Source organism: Hyperolius riggenbachi, chromosome 2 (genome assembly GCF_040937935.1).
Source record: "Hyperolius riggenbachi isolate aHypRig1 chromosome 2, aHypRig1.pri, whole genome shotgun sequence".
NCBI lineage: Eukaryota > Metazoa > Chordata > Amphibia > Anura > Hyperoliidae > Hyperolius > Hyperolius riggenbachi.
The window spans coordinates 464,042,326-464,065,621 of NC_090647.1; the positions used below are offsets into that span (position 1 = coordinate 464,042,326).

General features: G+C 48.0%; 1 protein-coding gene across 2 annotated transcripts in view; it reads right to left on the reverse strand.

Moving 5' to 3' along the window:
* Window positions 1-23,296, reverse strand: part of FOXN1 (forkhead box N1) — a 358,297-nt gene that overhangs the window by 319,023 nt on the left and 15,978 nt on the right. The window lies entirely within an intron of this gene.

Consider the following 23,296-nt stretch of genomic DNA (forward strand, 5'->3'; position numbering starts at 1 on the left):
GCCGCTCCTGTGCCCCTGCTCTGTCTAACTTTCAGTTTCGTGACCCCTGGGGTCACACACACAGCAGTGTGCAAGGAGGCGGGGAACGGCCGGAAAAGAGAGAGAGCTGCCCAATGGCAGCTGGGGAAAGCCTGCAAGAACGCCTCTAGTGGGCGTTTAAGCAGGGAATACCTCTCTACTCCCTTACCTTCCAGAATAGCGACAATTGCTTTCTGCTAATTTCAAGGGGTTATAGTACGGCGGTGGGGGGCGGTCAGAGAGCGGTGTAGTGGGGACACAGCAAGGAACATGCCTCTGTGTCCCATGGGTATTCTTTAAAGAACTTTGTTCCCCCTAAAGTAAATGTGGTTGCAGGAAGATATAATTTCTGATGGTGTGGACAGCATGCAGGTGAATCCACAGTACTAGTATATTGCAGCATTGAGACAGCTGGCAGCAACACATGAGTTTAGTGCTCTTAGGGCCCGTTTCCACTTGTGCAGTGTGTATTAGTAGCGAAAAACGCAAACATGAATTTGCACGTGGATGCGAATTTTACTGCAAATTCGCGGGCGTTTTTGCATATGTTAGTAAGCATGCGAATTTAACCATATCAGTGCCTGTGTGCCATTACATTGACTTTATGCGAAAACGCCTGCAAATTTACAGTAAAAATTACGGTAAAATTTGCATATGAAAACGCATGCGAATTTCCTATTAAATACCTTGTATGCGAATAGCACACCGCAAGGGGGTGTGCGAATTCTGATGGCTCTGCTGTGCAGATTTTTCCTGCACACAAAACCGCACAGGATTTCTGACAAGTGGAAACAGGCCCATCCACTTGTATTGGTTATGTGAATCTGCATGCAGAAAACGCATGCAGATTCGCTCTAGTGGAAACGAGCCCCAAGAGGTCAGCCAACGGGGGGGATGGGGGTGTAAGGGGGCTTAATAGTTACTTCACTCTATCCAGCAAAGGGGTATATCCTTCAGATCTGGTGTTTTTGTGGGTATGATGATCACACTTGTTTTATGACCCTTGCAAGGTGGTCCCCCAGGCTGTAAGGGTCACCAGGGGTGGGCAAGGGAAAGGGTGTGAACATTGGGGGAGGGGGGCATCAAAGTTTTTCTAGGGAGCCACATGATTTGTAGTTATGCCCCTGGAAGAGGCTATAACAATTGCAAGTCAATGCTGTGGCAGAAGCAAAAATAGTCAGGGAATTACAAGTGCTGTACAGGCTGTGAGTCCAGCGTCTACTTCCCCTGAGATGAACATACAGGCTCAAAACAAGGGTGTAATAAGAAAATCACCTGAATGGCAGTGCAGCGCTGCCCATGCACAAAACAAATACCATCTCAGGTGTGACTCAGCACAGCATATGGCTAACTATTCTGTAGGACTTTATGGGTAGGACTTTATGGGTAGGAACAGCTGTGTTCACAAGACTGGGAGGTGCCTCCTTCTAGCTCCTCCCTGATCACCTCACGTGGGTGATGATAGTCCCACTCTAGCTATGGAGACGGCGCAGGATGCGCTACTGCTGTTGAATGGACGTCATCGCTGGAATGTCGGGTGCCCGTGAGTCACTCTCTTCTAATTACCGCTCCGCTCACACTCTGCACAGGGAGGGAAGGGCAGCGAAGTGGCACCTGGATAACATATAGATGGCTAACTTATACCGAGGAACCCAAGGCTGACTAACCTATAGCGGGTGGGGCACCTATGGCTGGCTAAACTATACTGCGGATACCTATGCCTGGCTAAGGTATACTGGGGACAACTATGCCTAGCTACCTATACTAGGGCACCTATAGCTGGCTGGCTACCTATACTGGGGCAGTTATAGCTAGTTAACCTATACTGGGGCACCTATAGCTGGCTGGCTACCTATACTGGGGCAGTTATAGCTGGTTAACCTTTACTAGGGCACCTATAGCTGGCTGGCTACTAATACTGGGGCAGTTATAGCTGGTTAACTTATACTGGGGCACCTATAGCTGGCTGGCTACCTATACTGGGGCAGTTATAGCTGGTTAACCTATACTGGGGCAGTTTCACACTGCTGTTTCTACATGGAGAATCTACGGGCTTGATTCACTAAGACAATTAGCGCGAGTAACATGCTGTTGCTCACGCTATTTAACCCTGTGCGCCTTAATGCACGCTATGCGCACTATTGGCAGCATAGCGTGCGCTTGTAGCTTACACCGGCTATTAGCCAGTAACGGGCGCTCCGATCATCCCGCCCTGGACCCCTTCCGGTCCAGTAACTTTTAAGGAAGTGATCCATGCACTATGATTGGCCCAATAGGCTGCCTGTCACGCGAAAAGCAGTCTATTGGGCCAATCAGATTGTCAGGATCACTTTCTTTAAAGTCACTGGACCTGAAGGGGTCCAGGGCGGGCTGATCGGAGTGCCGTTACTGGCTAATAGCCGGTTTAAGCTACAAGAGCTCACTATGCTGGGCATAGTGAGCGCTCCTCTGACCACAGTTAATAATGCACGCTATGCTGCAAATAGCACGCATATCATGCATTAACCAGTTCACCCCCAAGGGTTTTTACCCTAACGGACCAGAGCAATTTTCACCTTTCAGCGCTCCTCCCTTTCATTCACCAATAACTTTTTCACTACGTTTCACAGCAAATTGATCAATACCTTGTTTTTATTGCCGCTAAATAGGCTTTTTGGAGGCGATATTTATTTTCAGTAATACCTTTTCTTTTTATGCATTTTAAAGGGAAAAACAAGGAAAAAAATGAAAAAATACACGATTTCTCCATTTTCATCCCCTATAGTTTTAAAATAAACACTGCTAATGTGCATAAAACACACACATTTTATCTGCCTATTTGTCCTGGTTATCACGATATATAAATTATGTCCCTAGTGCAAAGTATGGTGACAATATATTATTTGGAAATAAAGGTGTATTTTTCCTATATTGTCTTTTTTGTTTTCTCATTGCATACTACCAATGAATTCAAGCCCTTATTTGCAAATATAACAGTAGTTCACCCTCATAGCATACATATTTTAAAAGCTCAGTCCCTAAGGTAACTATTTATGCATTCGGTTTTCAATTCTGTCACTTTTGGTGTTTTTTACAAGTGTTTTATTTTGGTACAGAGTATATGGAAATAACAGTTTTATTGCTTCTCATTCAGTTTGCCAAAAAACAAAAATCAAATGACATATGCATAATCTCTCAAACACCCCAAATTATCTTCTCTTGCTTGTCACGGTTAAAATGATACCCTATACACATCATCAGATAGTGTTTTGGCCACATAATACACTGTTAATCACGAGCAGCGCCAATGTATTTTTCAAGGCCATTTTTTGCACCAGAAACAATACAGTCATACTTTCCTAGCAAAACCCCTGGTGTCTCAGAACATTGGATATAGGTCATAAATCATACCATTCTGAAAACTAGAGAACCAGACCTACCCAAATATACATATTTTGTAACATTTGCACTTTTGCGGTTTTGATGAAATTGCACCGTAACTTTGAAAATGTTTTTTTTTTACAGTTTTCTTTACTTTGGCATGAAAAAACAATTCAAATGACATATGCATAATCTCTCAAACACCCCAAATTCTCTTCTCTTGCTTGTCACGGTTAAAATGATACCCTATACACATCATCAGATAATGTTTTGGCCACATAATACACTGTTAATCATGAGCAGCGCCAATGTATTTTTCAAGGCCATTTTTTGCACCAGAAACAATACAGTCATACTTTCCTAGCAAAACCCCTGGTGTCTCAGACCATTGGATATAGGTCATAAATTATACCATTCTGAAAACTAGAGAACCAGACCTACCCAAATATACATATTTTGTAACATTTGCACTTTTGCGGTTTTGATGAAATTGCACCGTAACTTTGAAAATGTTTTTTTTTTTACAGTTTTCTTTACTTTGGCATGAAAAAACAATTCAAATGACATATGCATAATCTCTCAAACACCCCAAATTCTCTTCTCTTGCTTGTCACGGTTAAAATGATACCCTATACACATCATCAGATAGTGTTTTGGCCACATAATACACTGTTAATCATGAGCAGCGCCAATGTATTTTTTAAGGCCCTTTTTTACCAAATGCAACAATGTAATTCTTTCTTCTCAAAGCCCCAGGAGTGTAAGACCATTCAATAAAAGACACAAATGTTACCATTCTAAAAACTAGAGACTCAGGCCTACTCAGTTGCAAATAGAATAATTTAAGTGAGGACTATCACTATCCATAACATGAATAACAGATACATTGGAACTCACCATTGCAGGTCTAGCAGGATGGAGAAAGGCCAGAGGTCATACGCCAAGGAAAGAAAGTGGTCAGAAGATGGGGGGTGGTCTGCAGAGTAAAGTCTTGTGGCGAACACTCTCGCCTTGCAGCAGCAAGTCCAAATGGGAAAAAACTATTTGCAGGTTGTAGGAGTCTTGGGTTTCCTCTAAGCTTCTGGGTTTCCTCCCACACCCCCAAAAAAGGTGGTAATGTTAACTAGTGGTAATTGTGAGTTCCTTTGAGGGACAGTAAGTGGCAAATAAAAGTAGAGAGGAAAAAGTCCAGTGAAAATTTAGGGTAATGAAGAAAAAAAAAAAAAAAAAAAAAAAAAAAAGTCTAATAGCTGCTGAGGGTATGGTATGCCTCAAAGCAGCCGGCAACGCAGAGTCCCGGCTGTGAGGGGCACTTTGGGCAGTGGTATCTGCTGTCTTTCCGCCTCTTGTGCTTGGTGCACACCCGGCATCGCTTCTGTGGCTTCGCCTTAATTGGGTTCGGGGGGGATCAGGGCAGGAAAATGTTTTCCCCTTGGGCGAACTGCTCCATCCAGTTGCATTGGATTGAATTCCTCCATAAGGTTTACGCTTTCATTGATCAGCGATCTCAAAGCTTGTCGCATAAACGGAAGGTAGCTGTCACCATGGCATTTCTTTTTATAAAGCACAAATGCGTTGTGCATGGCCATCTGCAGGAGGTAAAAAAAAACCTTTTTTGTACCAGGCCCTCTTTTTTTTTTAAAAAAAGTAGTAGGAGAGCATTTGGTCCGCAAGATCCACCGCACCCATATTTTTTGTGTAGTCGACCAATGCCATTGGCTTCTCGATCCGCTCTCTGGAGGTTGTGACAGGAACCACTTCTTCATTGTGAATGGAAGTCAGGACCATTACGTCTCTCTTGTCCCTGAATTTTATAGCCAGGAGCTCACCGCTTCTGAGACTGTGTGTTTCCCCTTTGGATAATTTTTTATTAACCACCTGTGGTGGGAGGCCTTTGCGGTTTGGCCTCACTGTCCCACAGGCACCAGTCTCTGCAGAATATAAAAATTTGAAAAGGGGAATGCTGGTGTAGAAGTTATCCACGTACACATGATAGCCTTGGTGGAGGAGTGGGTTGGCTAGTTCCACCACAATTTTTCCACTGGTTGGCATGTATGGTGGGCACCCAGCTGGTTGCAAATGGCTATCTTTGCCCTCATACAGAAAAAAAGAATAGGTGTAGCCAGTGCTGCTCTCACATAGTTTATAAAATGTTATCCCATACTTGGCAGCCTTACTTGGAATATATTGTTTTATCCCTAATCTGCCATGGAAGGGTAGGAGGGATTCATCCACTGCAACCTCTCTCTCTGGGGTGTACACCTCGCTAAATTTTGTACTGAGGTGGGTGAGTATGGGCCTCAGCTTAAAAAGTTTGTCATGGGCAGGATCACCTTTGGGGACATTGTCCGAATTGTCGGCAAAGTGCAGGCACTTCATAAGAGCCTCATAGCGCTGCCTGCTCATGGAAGCTGGAAACAGGGGTGTTGCGTGCATAAAGTCCTTAGACCAGTACAGTCTTATTTCTGGCTGTTGGAGTATGCCCATGTGTAATGTTAGGGCCAGAAACACCTTTAGCTCAGGTATGGTGGTGGGCTCCCATTTCTCAGCCAAAAAGCAGGTGGGCTTCTGGGCAATATACTGCTGCGCAAACAAATTGGTTTGCTCCACAATGTGCTGCAGCAAATCATCACCCACAAAGAGCTGGAAGAAGTCAGCAGGCCCGAAGTTGTCAGTGGGCACTAATATTTCGCTTGCCCCTGTAAAAGGCGGGATGTTGGGTGCTACAAGGTTAGCGGGTGACCAGGTGCCCCGAATTATGTCTTCAGGTACCGGTGGGCGTACCTGCCTTTGCCTGGCTCCCCTCCGGCCTCTGCTGCTAGCTGCAGCTGTGCTACCCACTGAGCCCCCTGCGGTGGCATCTGACGGGCCCTGGACAGTGGTTCCCCTCTGGCCTGTGCTGCTAGCTGCAGCTGTGCTACCCACCGAGCCCCCTGCGGTGGATTCTGAAGGGCCCTGAAAAGTGGACTCATCATCCCTCCTGAAGCGGCGAGACGGCTGCCCAACGCTCTCTGAACTGTCAGAATCTGACTCAGAGCTGCTGCTCGTTGGGTGCCATTCACTCCCCGAATCGTCCCCACTGCTGCTGCTCTGCTGAAGGAAGACGGCTGCCTCCTCAAGAGAATACAGTCTCCTCGCCATAGTAAGCAAAGGGGATAGATAGATGGATGGATGGATGGGATGGATGGGATAGACAGACAGACAGACAGACCGATCGATCAACCAAGCGATTGATCAATAACAGAAAGATTTTTTTTTTATTTTATTTTATTTTTTTATGAAGATGAAAAGAAAGAATATAGATAGAAAGAAAGTATAGATAGAAATATCAGAGTAAGGGTAAAAGAGGGGTGAAAAAGTACAGAAAAGTACTAAGAAGTACTAAAATAAAACAGAAAACCAGTAAATGGCAAAGGAGGGGGAGGATAAGGGGTTAATAAAAAAGTATGGGGATAAAATTTTATTTAAAAATATAAAAATCCTACCACAATCACAGTCTTTCTCCCTCACAGCTCCTGTCACCTTTGAATGCTGATTGACAGCAGTCTGAGGTGACAGATGAGCTGGGAGGGAGAAAGCAACTTTGTTTACTGACACTACAAGGCAGATCATTGTTACTGGCTTGTAACAATGATCTGCCTTGTTACTGGCACTTGATTGGCCCAGGGACCATGTGATTCCCTGGTCCAATCACCAAGCCGCGGAACCCGACGTGCGCGCGCAGCGGGAGCGCGCCCGCTCGCACACAGCGGCAGATTTACAATGTAACTTATTAAAACGTCCTGTTGCCATTAATAGCGGCGAACATGACGTTTTAATGCGTTACATTGTCCCTAAATGGTTAAGGCACGCAGGGTTAAAGGGACACTTAAGTCAAACAAAAAAAATGAGTTTTACTCACCTGGGGCTTCCAATAGCCCCCTGCAGCTGTCCGGTGCCCTCGCCATCTCCCTCTGATCCTCCTGGCCCCGCCTGCAGCCCCTTCCTGTTTCGGTGACAGGAGCTGACAGGCTGGGGACGCGAGTGATTCTTCGCGTTCCTGGCCACAATAGCGCCATCTATGCTGCTATAGCATATATCATATACCATATAGCAGCATAGAGGGTGCTAATGAGTCTGGGAACGCGAAGAATCAATAGCGTCCCCAGCCTGTCAGCTCCTGTCACCGAAACAGGAAGTGGCTGCTGGCGGGGCCAGGAGGATCGGAGGGAGACAGCGAGGGCACCGGACAGCTGCAGGGGGCTATCGGAAGCCCTAGGTGAGCAAAACTCATTTTTTTTGTTTGACTTAAGTGTCCCTTTAAATAGCACGAGAAACAGCAGGTTACTTGCGCTACTTGTCTTAGTGAATCAAGCCCTACATCTTTTACTGTACTGAGGCACACGCGCCAAAATCATGCTTGGCTAATAAAATGATTCTGATTCTGGACATAGAAGTAGGGTTGCTGCACACTGAAGAGGAGGCTGCAAATAGAATAGGGAGCCTCTATATGAGAAGCATAGCTCCCAACTGTCCCTCTTTTGGAGGGACAGTCCATCTTTGGGAGCCCTGTCCCTCTTTCCGCCTCATTTGTCCCTCTTTCGGAACTTTGTCCCTCTTTCTATGTAAATACATATATTTCTCTACTAAAAATGTGTTTGATTGACTCTAAACTTTATTCTTATCCTTTAAATTGATATATTACTAATTTCAAAATGTTAATATGAAAGAAAATGCACCAGGATAGAAAGGACCAGTGTGGTTTGAATTATAAAACCACATATTTTTCTTATGAAATCTTTATGGTATGCGTGACTAGGGGTGTCCCTCTTTCTCATCTCAAAAAGTTGGGAGGTATGAAGAAGGAACAAGTTAATCTACTGGACAAACCCACCAACTGACTAGAAAGTATGGGTGTTATGAGGGGCATTGGCTTGGATATTTATCTGGTCCAGAATGAATATCAGTAAGGCCTTCAATACAGTTGGAGGGAGATTGTGGGTGCTTAGGGCACCATTACAGAGTTTGGTAAGCTTGGGGGAGAAAAAATCCTTATAAGTTTTATAATATTGTATAAAAAGCTCTTATAGGCTGGTGGTTTTCCTAGCTGGAAATGAGCCAGTTACATAGATTACCTCATCCTTTGCGTTTTCAGAGTCTAGTGGCTGAAAACGAGGACTATCACATGTCCCACCCAAATCTGCTGGAGAGTAGTCTGATGAACACCGGGAGTGCTAATGAGAAGCCAATGAGCACGATGCTTTGTGCAGTACTTGACACGGGCGTAACTAGAGGGGAGCGGCCCCAACCTTCCCTATCTCCAATTCAGGGGACTATACTTCAGATCGGTTGTCTTTATGGCTACACTTGTTATGGGTCTGAAGAGCATGATGGCCACAATTGTTTTATGACCCTTGAGAGATGGGCCCCGGCACCCAACGCCGGGAAGGGCACCAAGGGTAGGCAAGGGAAGGGGTGTAAACATGGGGGGCCCATGAATTTTAGTTACTCCGCTGTCCTGAAAATAAAGGATATTTTAGTTATCATGTGCAATTTTTTGCCAACCATGCCAGTTATATCCCTGCTTTGCCACCCAGATACTTAGTGACTGTGACAGCTGGGCCTTATATTATTATTATTTATTAGATTTATATAGCGCCAACATATTACGCAGCGCTGTACAATAAATAAGGTTACAGGCAATGATAACAGGGGTGACAGAACAATACAGTTAATAGACAATAGATACAACAATACAGGTAATAGCAAAAAGATACACAACACAATGCAGACAGTAGTACAATGCCAGATCATAAACTGTAGTGGTAGTGGTAACAAGTTCCAAATTCTGGGTAAAGTGCACACAGTCAAGTATATGTAGTATCAATATGGCAACATGAAGGTTCTGCCAGAGCCAACTGCCAGCGGCTGCTGGAGAGATACGTAAATAGCGCACTTCCCTTGTGTCAGACTGGATGCGACTGGAGGAAGTTACAGGACCCGGTAACGGAGCTGCAGGCAGCGGAGGACGGTGGCTTGGGAGAGATCCGTGGAAGAAGCCCCAGGTATGTATAAAAAGCGAAGTATCAGTCGTCTCTGGTACACTTTAACACATGACGGCATTGCCCAGCACCGAAAATCTATCTCATGTTGCGAATGGTTGCCATGCTCAGATGCAACTACATGGATGGGGGCTGCCTGTCCACCGCCTGTGCCGAGCACTAATAAGCGCGCAGTTGGTGGACAGGAGCAGCTGACAGGCTTAAAAGAGGCCTAATTCCAGTTAACCTTTGTTATTTTTCTTATTATTATTATGCATTTATATAGTGCTGACATCTTCCGCAGCACTGTACAGAGCATTTATGGCCTTGTCACTAAACTGTCCCTCAGAGGGGCTCACATTCTAATCTCTACCATAGGCATATGTTTATGTATGTATGGTGCATGGGCGTAACTAGACTTAATAGAAAACCCCCTGGAAAAATGATACCATGAGGCCCCCTTTGTCCATGAGCCCCACGTGATTGGATGCTGGGCGAATGGCAGCAGAGAGTGTTCTGCTGTGACGCAGCCTCTGAAAGCAGGAAAAACATTACATACGCTCCTGCACATGGTTTTTGTGAGTGAATGAGGAGGTTTCTTTGCTAATTGGCTGCACTTGCAGTTGGGGAGAGGGAAGTGGAGGGGCCCCCAAAGCCTCTGGCCCCCCTGCGATGGCAGGGGTCGCAGGGGTGATTGCTACGCCCATGGTATGGTGTAGTGTATGTATCATAGTCTGGGGCCTATTTTAGGGGGAAGCCAATTAATTTTAACTGTATGTTTTTTGGGATGTGGGAGGGAAATGGAGTGCCCAGAGGAAACCCACACAAACACGGGTAGAACATACAAACTCTTTGCCCTGGCTAGGATTTGAACCAGGGACCCAGTGCTGCAAGGCAAGAGTGATAATGGACTTTTCTCTACACACGCTGGTCTACATCTATAACACATGTAACTTTTAATGACTTGCTATCAGAATACGTTTTGAGGCCGTTTCCTTTTATTGCATTCAAAGATGGATTCATGTAAAAAGGCGCCTAGGCTCATAACAACTTTGGGCCCATCCTTGATGGTCACCTAGCTTTTTGGGAAAGATTTTGTGGGGCTTCCCTCAGTCAGGGCCTTAGACTCTCTCCAGGCCCTAGGCACATTCCTAAGTTCCCTGTGGATGATCTGGCCTTGTTTGCATTTGGATATTTTGTATACATTTTGGATATTTAATTTAAAAAAAAAATGGTTGAATTTTACTCCTTTTTTTAATCGCACCCTATTTGCACTGCCGTTCATTGAGATGCTGATCTCGCTCACTACAGTGAATGAGTCAGTGAAGGATTTTGTCCAAAAACGCATGCAGCAACGCACTTCTGCGCAGCACATTAAGTAAGGATGTCATACAGTGCAGTCTATACATTTATGATGTTCTTGCGCATCACACACTATGCAGAAATGCGCACAGCAATGTGTTTAGTGTGTTTGCTGACTTGCTGTCTGTCTAAGGCCGGGTCTTTCCCTGAAGTTAAAGGGGATTCCCACACAGAGACTCGGGGTTCTCGCTTCCACTTACAGAAATGCAAAAATACGCCGGAGGCTCTCCATAAATCAGTTCAGCCTGTTCCCTTCTGCACTGTGTCTCTTCATCTGCTATTCCTGGTGGCTGTGACGCTACAGGCAGCACTAGCTACTAAATCCTGGCCAGAGCTAAAGAGCCTTTATCTCACCTTTACACTGGCCTCCAGTATGTACAGCTTAGCAACATACCAGTTACATACCAGTACAATCATCCTAATCTCCACAGGTGTGACTCTTCACCAGCCTATCTGCAAATCACAGAGCTGAGATTCTGCAAAGGCCTTATACAGACCGGGCCCTGCAGAGCGGATGAGTGGGAGGAGTTTAGGCAAGGAAGACTAAACTCGCAATGAAAATGCAATATTGAAGGGAGGTCTGCAAATGGAAGCCGGGAACTGCTCATCAAAGGGTGGAGGCGGGGTCAGAGTTGGAAGGTGGGGGTCTTAAGTGTTAGGAGTGTTGGGGGATCCTTAGGGGTTAAGGTTAGGCTGGGGAGGTTAAGCACTACCTTAAGGTTAGGCACCACTGGAAGGGGGGTTAAGTTTAGGCACCACCGGGATTGGGTTAAGGTTAGGTACCACTACCGGGGGAGGAGGGGGTTTAAAGATAGGCGCCACTAGGTTAGGGTTAGGTAAAAGGAGGGTTCTGTATGAGAGTAGGATTAGGTTCGGTCATAGTTTATTAATTGTATTTATAAAGCGCCAACATATTACGCAGCGCTGGACATTAGTTTAGGTTAGACAAGATTTAGGGGTGACATACAGCAAAATGACAATACCTGAATACAAGAAAGACCAGATCATGCAGCACAGTATGAGTACAAGGTAATGCTTAGTCACTGGAGGGGAGCATGGAGATTAGGCAAGTTAGGTTCACTCAGATGCATAGCATGGGTTCACAGTAATGGAGGTGCAAGATTAGGTAGGACACAAAAGGAGGAGGACCCTGCCCAAAGACTTACAATCTAGAGGGAGAGGTAAGGACACGAAAGGTAGGGGACCAGAGTTTAGCAGTGGGTTTAGAGCACTTGTGAGAGGTAGTAGGCCAGAGTGAAAAGGTGAGTTTTGAGGGCTTTCTTGAAGATGTTGAAGGAGGAGGCTGCCCTAATGGGTGGAGGTAGGGAGTTCCATAGTGTTGGAGCAGCTCTTGAGAAGTCCTGGAGGCGTGCATGGGACTGGGTGATGCGGGGGGCGGTTAGGCGAAGTTCATTGGAAGAGCGGAGTGAGCGGCTAGGTGTGTACCTCTGAGTAACCTCGGAAATGTAGGTTGGACAGGTTTTGTGGACAGCTTTGTAGGTCAGACACAGTATCTTGAATCTGATTCTGGACTGGATAGGAAGCCAGTGGAGGGATTCAAGGAGGGGATCCGCCGTGGTGGAGCGATGGGAGCAGTGGATAATTCTGGCTGCCGCATTCACGATGGACTGCAGTGGGGCTGTTCAGGTCATAGGGAGACCAGACAGAAGGGCATTACAGTAGTCAAGGTGGGAAATTATGCGATTATGGATGAGGGGTTTGGTGGTGACAGAGGTCAGGAAAGGGCAAAACTTACAGATTTTACGATGGTGGAAGTTGAAGAACTTTGTGAGGTTTTGGATGTGGGGAGTGAAGAAGTGTGCGGAGTCCAGGGTGACACCCAGACAGCGGGCTTGAGACGTAGGGCGAGTGGTAGTTAAATACCAGTAAAGATTACTGATATTTTACTATCAGAATTAAGTAGTAGAATATCACAAATTTTACAGATATGCTACTAGTGGCTATCTCCTCCTACCTTTTTACACCTTCACATGAAATGAGAGAATGGCTACTGCATATGGTGGGCTGTGTAGAGAAAGGGGGGCTTCACATGGAATGAGAGAATGGCTACTGCATATGGAGGGCTGTGTAGAGAAAGGGGGGCTTCACATGGCATGAGAGAGGTGACTACTGCATACGTTAGACGAATAATTGATCAGTGCAGGCTACAGTGGGCCGATACAAGCCCCAGGTGTCTGTTTTTGTATTTTTGTACTATCCACAGAACCCCTTTAACCTAGCATGTGTATGTAGCTGTACTCCTCTGACACTGTGGCTGGTCTTGGCATATTGTTGTGCTCTATATCGATTATGTGCACTGTAGAGTGCTTAGGACTAGTGTTGGGCGAACAGTGTTCGCCACTGTTCGGGTTCTGCAGAACATCACCCTGTTCGGGTGATGTTCGAGTTCGGCCGAACACCTGACGGTGCTCGGCCAAACCGTTCGGCCACATGGCCGAACTAAGAGCGCATGGCCGAACGTTCCCCGAACGTTCGGCTAGCGCTGTGATTGGCCGAACGGGTCACGTGGTTCGGGCCCGAACGCGCTCTGATTGGCCGAACGGTCACGTGGTTCGGGTAAATAAATACCCGAACCACGTCATATCTCCGCCATTTGTCTGTGGGTTTAGCTTTGGGTAGGCAGGCAGGGTAGTTCGCTCTCCAGCCACGCTAGCCAGGGTCCCCCCCAGTCATTGTGTGTCGCTGCTGGGAACAGTAGTACACCGCTCGCTCAGCCACACTATATATAGCATTGTTTACTGCCACTGTGTACCTCGCTCAGCCACGCTATATATATAGCATTGTGTTTTCTGACACTCTGTGTACACGGCTTAGCCTGACTAATATAGCATTGTGTGTACTGCCACTGTGCACCTCGCTCAGCCACACTATATATAGCATTGTGTGTACTGCCACTGTGCACCTCGCTCAGCCACGCTATATATAGCATTGTGTGTACTGCCACTGTGCACCTCGCTTAGCCACGCTATATATATAGCATTGTGTTTTCTGACACTCTGTGTACACGGCTCAGCCACGCTATATATAGCATTGTGTGTACTGCCACTGTGCACCTCGCTCAGCCACGCTATATATAGCATTGTGTGTACTGCCACTGTGCACCTCGCTCAGCCACGCTATATATAGCATTGTGTGTACTGCCACTGTGCACCTCGCTCAGCCACGCTATATATAGCATTGTGTGTACTGCCACTGTGCACCTCGCTCAGCCACGCTATATATAGCATTGTGTGTACTGCCACTGTGCACCTCGCTCAGCCACGCTATATATATAGCATTGTGTTTTCTGACACTCTGTGTACACGGCTTAGCCTGACTAATATAGCATTGTGTGTACTGCCACTGTGCACCTCGCTCAGCCACGCTATATATAGCATTGTGTGTACTGCCACTGTGCACCTCGCTCAGCCACGCTATATATAGCATTGTGTGTACTGCCACTGTGCACCTCGCTCAGCCACGCTATATATATAGCATTGTGTCTACTGCCACTGTGCACCTCGCTCAGCCACGCTATATATATAGCATTGTGTTTTCTGACACTCTGTGTACACGGCTTAGCCTGACTAATATAGCATTGTGTGTACTGCCACTGTGCACCTCGCTCAGCCACGCTATATATAGCATTGTGTGTACTGCCACTGTGCACCTCGCTCAGCCACGCTGTATATAGCATTGTGTGTACTGCCACTGTGCACCTCGCTCAGCCACGCTATATATAGCATTGTGTTTTCTGACACTCTGTGTACACGGCCTAGCCTGACTAATATAGCATTGTGTGTACTGCCACTGTGCACCTCGCTCAGCCACGCTATATATAGCATTGTGTTTACTGCCACTCTGTGTACACCGCTCAGCCAGACTATATACCGTTGTTTACTGACACTCTGTGTACACCGCTCAGCCAGACTATATACCATTGTTTACTGACACTCTGTGTACACGGCTCAGCCTGACTATAAAGCATTGTGTGTACTGCCACTGTGCACCTCGCTCAGCCACGCTATATATAGCATTGTGTTTTCTGACACTCTGTGTACACGGCTTAGCCTGACTATATAGCATTGTGTGTACTGCCACTGTGCACCTCGCTCAGCCACGCTATATATAGCATTGTGTTTACTGCCACTCTGTGTACACCGCTCAGCCAGACTATATACCGTTGTTTACTGACACTCTGTGTACACCGCTCAGCCAGACTATATACCATTGTTTACTGACACTCTGTGTACACGGCTCAGCCTGACTATAAAGCATTGTGTGTACTGCCACTGTGCACCTCGCTCAGCCACGCTATATATAGCATTGTGTTTTCTGACACTCTGTGTACACGGCTTAGCCTGACTATATAGCATTGTGTGTACTGCCACTGTGCACCTCGCTCAGCCACGCTATATATAGCATTGTGTTTACTGCCACTCTGTGTACACCGCTCAGCCAGACTATATACCGTTGTTTACTGACACTCTGTGTACACCGCTCAGCCAGACTATATAGCATTGTGTTTACTTCCACTCTGTGTCTGCTGGGCCTGGGAACAGTAGTACACCGCTCACCCGCCACTGTATAGCATTGTGCTCTGTGTCGCTGCTGGGAATAGTGGTACTGTATAGCATTTCTGTGCTGCCACTGTACTGCTGCCAGTCAGCGTGTACTGTAAGGATAAGTGAAATGAGGAAGAAATCCGGTGAAAGAGGAAGGGGCAAGGGAAGAGGTGTTTCCCCTGACGGTTCACGTACAGGCCACAGGGGAGCACCCAAGAAAACCCACTCAATACCGCCCATGTTGTCCAGGACAACAACCCTCACAAATCCAAAAGAACAGGACCAGATAATTACTTGGATGACCTCTCAAGCGTCCAGCAGTGGGTTAAGCAGCACCAGCACATCACGCACGAGGTCCGAGTCCTCAGCCAGTTACAAGGAGCCAGTGGGCACAAAGCTGACACAACCGGCAGCGACACCACGCACACAACTGCCAGATAACCAGTCCTATGAATTACCTCAGGACACAATGGGGTATTCGCAGGAGCTATTCCCAGCCCAACAAACTTCCACCTATGAAAGGTCAATGGAGGAACAGCCAGAAATGTTGTGCCCGGATTCACAACCATTAACTGTGGGAAATGCACCGCGCACTGAAATACAAGGCGAGTCCGAGGAGGACTCGGAAACCCAAATCCCAGAGCAAGTTGGGCAGGAGGGGTTGCAATTGCAGGAGGTCGGCCGACAAGATCTGGAAGACGACGTTGGAGTGAGCTGCGCAGAGGTTGTTCTGGGGAGCTCTACTCCACGGCGGCGGCCCCCCACAATGACATATGACGAGTTTGAGGAGATGGAAGAGGAGGGTATGGACAATGTGGACAGAGACCCAGATTTTATTTGTGAACGAGAACATCGCCGTCGTAGCAGCAGCACAGATGAGTCTGTTGAAGAACCCACTGCTGCACGAGTTCGCCTTGTGCCACAAGGTAGGCGGCGCGCAATTTCAGGCACCACAAGCGTGGAAGTTAGAGTGAGAGGCAAAAGAGGAGGAAACAGAAATCGCCAGCAAGGAGGCAGGTGCTCCAAAGTCTGGGCTTTCTTTGAAGACTGCACTGAGGATGTTACCATGGCGATTTGCAAGGTGTGCAAGACTCGCCTGAGCAGGGGGAAAAGTATTAACAACCTCTCCACCACCAGCATGAGCCGCCACATGCTATCCAAACATCCCACTCTGTGGGCAAACGCGGCAGGACAGGGTACCAGCAACACTGCCTCCCTTGGGTTCACCAGACTCACCACCAGACCCGCCTCAGCAGCAGCAGTAGCCCAGCCATTGCGTGGTTCACAACATTCACAAACATCAGACGACGCTGACACTGTCACTTTCCGGAGTAGTGCTCTTGAGGTCTCCCAGTGTTCATCAAACACAACAACCAACAGCCCTTCCGTGTGCAGCGCTACGGTTCAGTTGTCTGTGTCGGAGATGTTTGAGCGCAAGAGGAAATTGCCAGCAAATGACCCCCGGGCCGTGGCAGTAACAGCCAGCATAGCCAAGCTTCTGGCCTGCGAAATGCTGCCATATCGAGTGGTGGAGACAAACAGCTTCAAGGGCATGATGTCAGTGGCCATCCCACGTTACGTGGTTCCCAGCCGCTACCACTTTGCGCGCTCTGCAGTGCCTGAGTTGCATGAGCACGTGGTCAGCAAAATAACCCGAAGCTTGAAGAATGCCGTTGCCTGCAAGGTTCACCTCACCACTGACACCTGGACGAGTGCGTTCGGCCAGGGTCGATACATCTCCCTTACCGCGCACTGGGTGAACCTTGTGGAGCCTGGCAGCGATTCCTCACCTGCTACGGCGCGGGTGTTGCCCACGCCGCAAACAGCTGCACCGCCGTCCCTCCCACTGGATAACAACAGCAGCACCTACCTCTCTGACTCCTTCTCCTCCAACGCATCTCAAAGCTGTACCTCTTTCGGAAACGCTAACCCAGCAGCAGTAGGATCGTGGAAGCAGTGCAGCACAGCTGTTGGCATGCGTCAGCAAGCGTTGCTGAAGCTGATCTGCCTTGGGGATAAGCAGCACACAGGGGAGGAAATTTGGAGGGGAATAAAGGAACAGACGGATTTGTGGCTGGCACCGCTGGACCTGAAACCGGGCATGGTTGTGTGTGATAATGGGAGTAATCTCATTCGCGCTTTAAGGTTGGCTAAGCTGACACACATCCCTTGCCTGGCGCACGTGATGAACCTAGTAGTTCAGCGGTTCCTGAGGACATACCCAGGCGTGGCCGATCTTCTGTTGAAGGTGCGTCGAGTGGCCAAACATTGTAGAAATTCCAGTACTGCTTCGGGGGCACTCGCCAAGATGCAGGAGCGCTTCAATCTCCCCCACCATCGCTTGCTGTGTGATGTCCCTACGCGCTGGAATTCTACGCTGCACATGCTAGCACGCTTTTGTGAGCAGAAGAGTGCAGTGGTCCAGTACATGACGGCGCAGTACCGAGGCGCATCCGGCCAGCTGCCAAGCTTCTGTGGATCCGATTGGGCCAACATGTTGGACCTCTGCCAAGTCCTCCAAAATTTTGAGCAATCCACGTTGCTTGTGAGCAGTGACAACTCTTCAGTCAGCATTACCATACCACTGCTGTGTTTACTGAAGAGGTCGATGTTAAAAATCAAGGAAACAGCTGTCATGATGCAACTGGGGGAATCTGAAGGAGAAAACGATCAGCGTGATGGTACCAACATCAGGCCATCCGCCTCAGGGAACGCTGGCCCCAGCAGCTATGACGAAGAAGAGGAGGAGGAACAGCTGGAGTTGGAGCAGGAATTTCATGCCACCACTGACGAGGGCCAGAGCGGTGCACGTTGGACTTCCACAATTCAACGCGAATGGTCAGCAGAAGCAGACCAGGAGGAAGGTGACGACTATGATGCATCACAACAACTATCACAACGCTCACAAGAGGATGATGAGGATTCTGGTAGGACTCTGGCACACATGGCTCAATTCATGCTAGACTGCATTGAACGTGACCCACGCATTGTGCGCATTCTGGACAACACCAATTACTGGGTTTATACCCTTCTGGATCCACGGTACAAACACAATGTTCCAAAACTGCTTGAAGAAAGAGTCAGACAGGTCAAAATGGAAGAATACCAGCAGGCCCTTGTGGAGACTTTAGAGAGGAGATTGACATCCTCCCCCTCCTCTAGCCAGTTGTACGCAGACAGACTGACTTCCGCAAACCCAGGACGACCAGGAGGGCAGCAAACAACGCAAGCCGCAGCTAGTACCCAAAAGGGAACGGTATCGGCAGTGTCCTTGGAGTGGGAAAATTTTCTGACACCCATGCAGCAGCAGCCCACTGAACAGCAAGCGTGCAGATCCACCTCCAACACCGATTGCCTGGAGAAGATGGTCAAGGACTACATGTCAGATGACGTAGCTGTGTCGAACAATCCATCTGCACCCTTCAACTATTGGGTATCGAAGCTAGACACCTGGCACGAACTGGCAATGTACGCAATAGAGGTGCTGGCTTGCCCGGCAGCCAGCGTTATGTCGGAACGCTGTTTCAGTGCTGCCGGAGGCATCGTCACAGATCGGCGTATCCGCCTCTCTACAGAAAATGCAGACCGTCTGACTCAAATTAAAATGAATCAATCCTGGATTGGAAATGACTACGCAACACTCCAGGACCCCAACCAAGTAACATGACCAATGAACATCTGGGATGGTGTAGCGTTTCCGGTCCCTGTTTATTGAACCTCTCATCTGTATTACATTTATGACTGCATGGCGGCAAAAAGCATTGCTGCTATATCCGCACGCTTTTTGTCCTCATGCAAGGCCTGGGTTGTTGTGTCTCAAAAACCGTGGCCTTCTCCTCCTGCGCCTGCTCCTGTTCCATCACGTCTGCTGCTGCTGGGTTAGCGTTGCCGCGTGGTCCCTGTTTATTGAACCACTTATCTTTATTACATTTATGACTGCATGGCGGTACAAAGCATGCTATCCGCACGCTTCTTGCCCTCATGCAAGGCCTGGGTTGTTGTGTCTCACAAAGCGTGGCCTTCTCCTCCTGCGCCTCCTCCTGTTCCATCACGTCTGCTGCTGCTGGGTTAGCGTTGCCGCGTGGTCCCTGTTTATTGAACCACTTATCTTTATTACATTTATGACTGCATGGCGGTACAAAGCATGCTATCCGCACGCTTCTTGCCCTCATGCAAGGCCTGGGTTGTTGTGTCTCACAAAGCGTGGCCTTCTCCTCCTGCGCCTCCTCCTGTTCCATCACGTCTGCTGCTGCTGGGTTAGCGTTGCCGCGTGGTCCCTGTTTATTGAACCACTTATCTTTATTACATTTATGACTGCATGGCGGTACAAAGCATGCTATCCGCACGCTTCTTGCCCTCATGCAAGGCCTGGGTTGTTGTGTCTCACAAAGCGTGGCCTTCTCCTCCTGCGCCTCCTCCTGTTCCATCACGTCTGCTGCTGCTGGGTTAGCGTTGCCGCGTGGTCCCTGTTTATTGAACCACTTATCTTTATTACATTTATGACTGCATGGCGGTACAAAGCATGCTATCCGCACGCTTCTTGCCCTCATGCAAGGCCTGGGTTGTTGTGTCTCACAAAGCGTGGCCTTCTCCTCCTGCGCCTCCTCCTGTTCCATCACGTCTGCTGCTGCTGGGTTAGCGTTGCCGCGTGGTCCCTGTTTATTGAACCACTTATCTTTATTACATTTATGACTGCATGGCGGTAAAAAGCATGCTATCCGCACGCTTTTTGTCCTCATGCAAGGCCTGGGTTGTTGTGTCTCACAAAGCGTGGCCTTCTCCTCCTGCGCCTCCTCCTGTTCCATCACGTCTGCTGCTGCTGCTGCTGCTGGGTTAGCGTTGCCGGTCCTTGTTTATGGAACCTCTTATCTTTATTACATTTATGACTGCATGGCGGTACAAAGCATGCTATCCGCACGCTTCTTGCCCTCATGCAAGGCCGGGGTTGTTGTGTCTCACAAAGCGTGGCCTTCTCCTCCTGCGCCTCCTCCTGTTCCATCACGTGTGCTGCTGCTGGGTTAGCGTTACCGGTCCCTTTTCCTGGAACCTCTTATATGTATTACATTTATGACTGCATGCCGACAAAAAACATGTTACCTGTGCAAAGAAAACAGACATTTCCCGCATTTAAAAGACAGTTTTCCCTTTGAAACTTTAAAATCGATTTTCTCAAAAACTATAAGCTCTTTTTGCTAATTTTTTTTTCCTCTTGTACCCACTCCCAAGGTGCACATACCCTGTAAATTTGGGGTATGTAGCATGTAAGGAGGCTTTACAAACCACAAAAGTTCGGGTCCCCATTGACTTCCATTATGTTCGGAGTTCGGGTCGAACACCCGAACATCGCGGCCATGTTCGGCCTGTTCGGCCCGAACCCGAACATCTAGATGTTCGCCCAACACTACTTAGGACCTCCGTACAAAACAGAAAAATCCGTCAGCGCTGCTGTAATGAAAAGTTACATTTACCTCCGGAGTTGCTTAAAAGTGCCCAAAAATGATACAATTTTAGCAAACTACCTTCCGATCTGATAATTGTGATCGAAAGGAAATTATCAGGCCCATGAATGAAATAAAAAAAGGGACCAATCCGATAATTTCAAATGTAACAGATTAATAAATTGATCGTTTGCTGACGATTGGCATTATCCAATCTGACTGATCAGAAGGTCGATGGTTTGCCAAATCTTATGCTATGTACACGATACAATTTTCTGACAGATCGATTATTTCCAACAGGTCCGATCTTAATTCCGATCAATTTTCAGTTTACTTCTATGGAAAAATCGATCAAAAATCAGATTGGACCTGTTGGAATCAACCCGACAGTAAATCTGTCAGAAAATTGGGTACTATTCCGCCGTGGGCGCAACCACTAGGTGGCGTTAATTACTATTCCCCCTCCAGGCCGCCATGGATAGTAGGGAAAGATGTAACTCTGCTGCCAGCGATCGCTGGAGTTTTATCGCCACTTAGTGGTTGCGCCCGGCTAACGGAAAAGAACCGAAAATTGTATGGTGTGTAGGTAGCATTATTGATGATGGGCACCTTCACCTGACACTTTCCTGAAGGACATTCCCTATCAGCGTGCTATGGGAAGGAGCTGGGACGCCTGATCCAGCTGTCACAACACTGGGCACGTGTGACAGCAGCAGCCTGCCTGGCGGCACCTCTCAGCAATGTCACGGGCAGCTGAGCGCGACATCCCCGCTGGATCCAGCAGCCTCGCACAGTGACCGGGCGCTCCTCTCTGCTCGAGCTACGCACGGCTCTGATCAGCAGCTCCTGCTCCGTGCAGCTCCAGTGACAGAGAGGCTGGAACCCTCCGCCACAGTGTCTCTGCTGCCTCCATCCCGCACTGATGTCACATACACATACTACAGCACGTCACTCAGAGGGAAATCCAGGCTCCTCCCACACCCCACATGTGCCGCCCGCTGCATAAATGATTCTTGGCCCCTCCCACAGCTTACAAGTGACTTCGCCCGCCCATTTACAGTGAGTTATCACTCTTTTTTATGCTTATATGTAATATGTGGCTCTGTGTTCCCCTAGCATAGACCAGGCGCGGACTGTCCCCGAGGGAGATTCGCCTCTCCCAAAACAATCCGGGACTGTGCAGTAGATGTTCGATTCCAAGCCCCGCCCCATCTATAAGCCCCACCCCCACGCAGAGGCCTCAGAGAAGCCCGTGGACGGGAGGGCAGAGAGGGCACTTTTATTTGCTAGTGGAAAGACACTGTGCGCAGCGCAGGCTGGTTTGCTGTGAGTGACAAAGATTCAGAATCTTTTTAAAGAAAAAAAAAATACACCGAGTATGCTGAGCAAAGCTCAATGTCCCCTCAGCAGCTTCTGTCCAATCCAAGTGCAGCAAGGCAGAAAGTAGGCGTGGCTACGCACGCACGCATGCACACGCACGCGCACGCACGCGCGCACACACACACACACACACACACACACACACACACACACACACACACACGTTGGTGTTGCGATAGGAAGCAGCATGGGGGACACAGAGAGCTGCTATAGCATAAACTGCAGTGACCAAGCAGGTATGCATCAACTCCTGTGTCATTCAGTAGTCACTTCAGCCTTTTACCAGGTAGATATATATTTCTCTAGACATTCTTTGGCTCCCTTTATTTCCTCACCTGAAGCTAAGCCTTTACTGTTTGAGGTTTTGAAAAGATTTAACATTACATTCAATATAAATATGCCATTTAATAAAACAACATCTATGAGAACAAGTGGACTCCTGATCCATAATAATAATAATAATAAAAAGAAATAGATCTGGCATTTCTTAAGAACTCCAGTGCCCTTTCTTTATACAAATGATGCTGTTGGGTGCAAGACACAATTGGCTGCATAGCTGCACAAGCAGCATTCTCACTTCTCTGTACAGAGATAGGTAGTGGCTGCAGGACACTGCGATATGCTATAATTTAGGCCTACTGAGTTGGGGGGCAGTGGCTGCACTATGTGGGGTTACAGGGTTCTTGCTGCATGTACAAGGTGTGGGGCAGGCTGCAGCTGAGGGGACATAGTGACATATTGGTGGTGAGGGAAAAAAGTGAGGGACAGACAGTGTGGCTGCATTAGGCCCCGTTCACACTGAACGTGTTGCGGTCCAGATTTTGGCAACGTGTGCAGGAGGCCGACACGCACATCAGACAGTGCATAGACTGCACTGTCTGATGTTCACACTGTATGCGTTCCGGACCAGTGCGGTCCGGAAACGTATGCTGCACGCATTTTTTCATAAAACGCGAGGCTGACCCATTCACTTCAGTGAATGGGGTCAGCCACGCAACGCATATGGCGTGTGCTTGTACGCGTTGCGTTCCGAACGCACAGCCATTCGCGTTTCATGATGTGAACGTAGCCTTACGGGAGAGGAGGCACATGTGAAATACCGGGTCGTAAACTACATAGTGGCATTCCATGTAGGGGCGTTCCCCGTAACAGA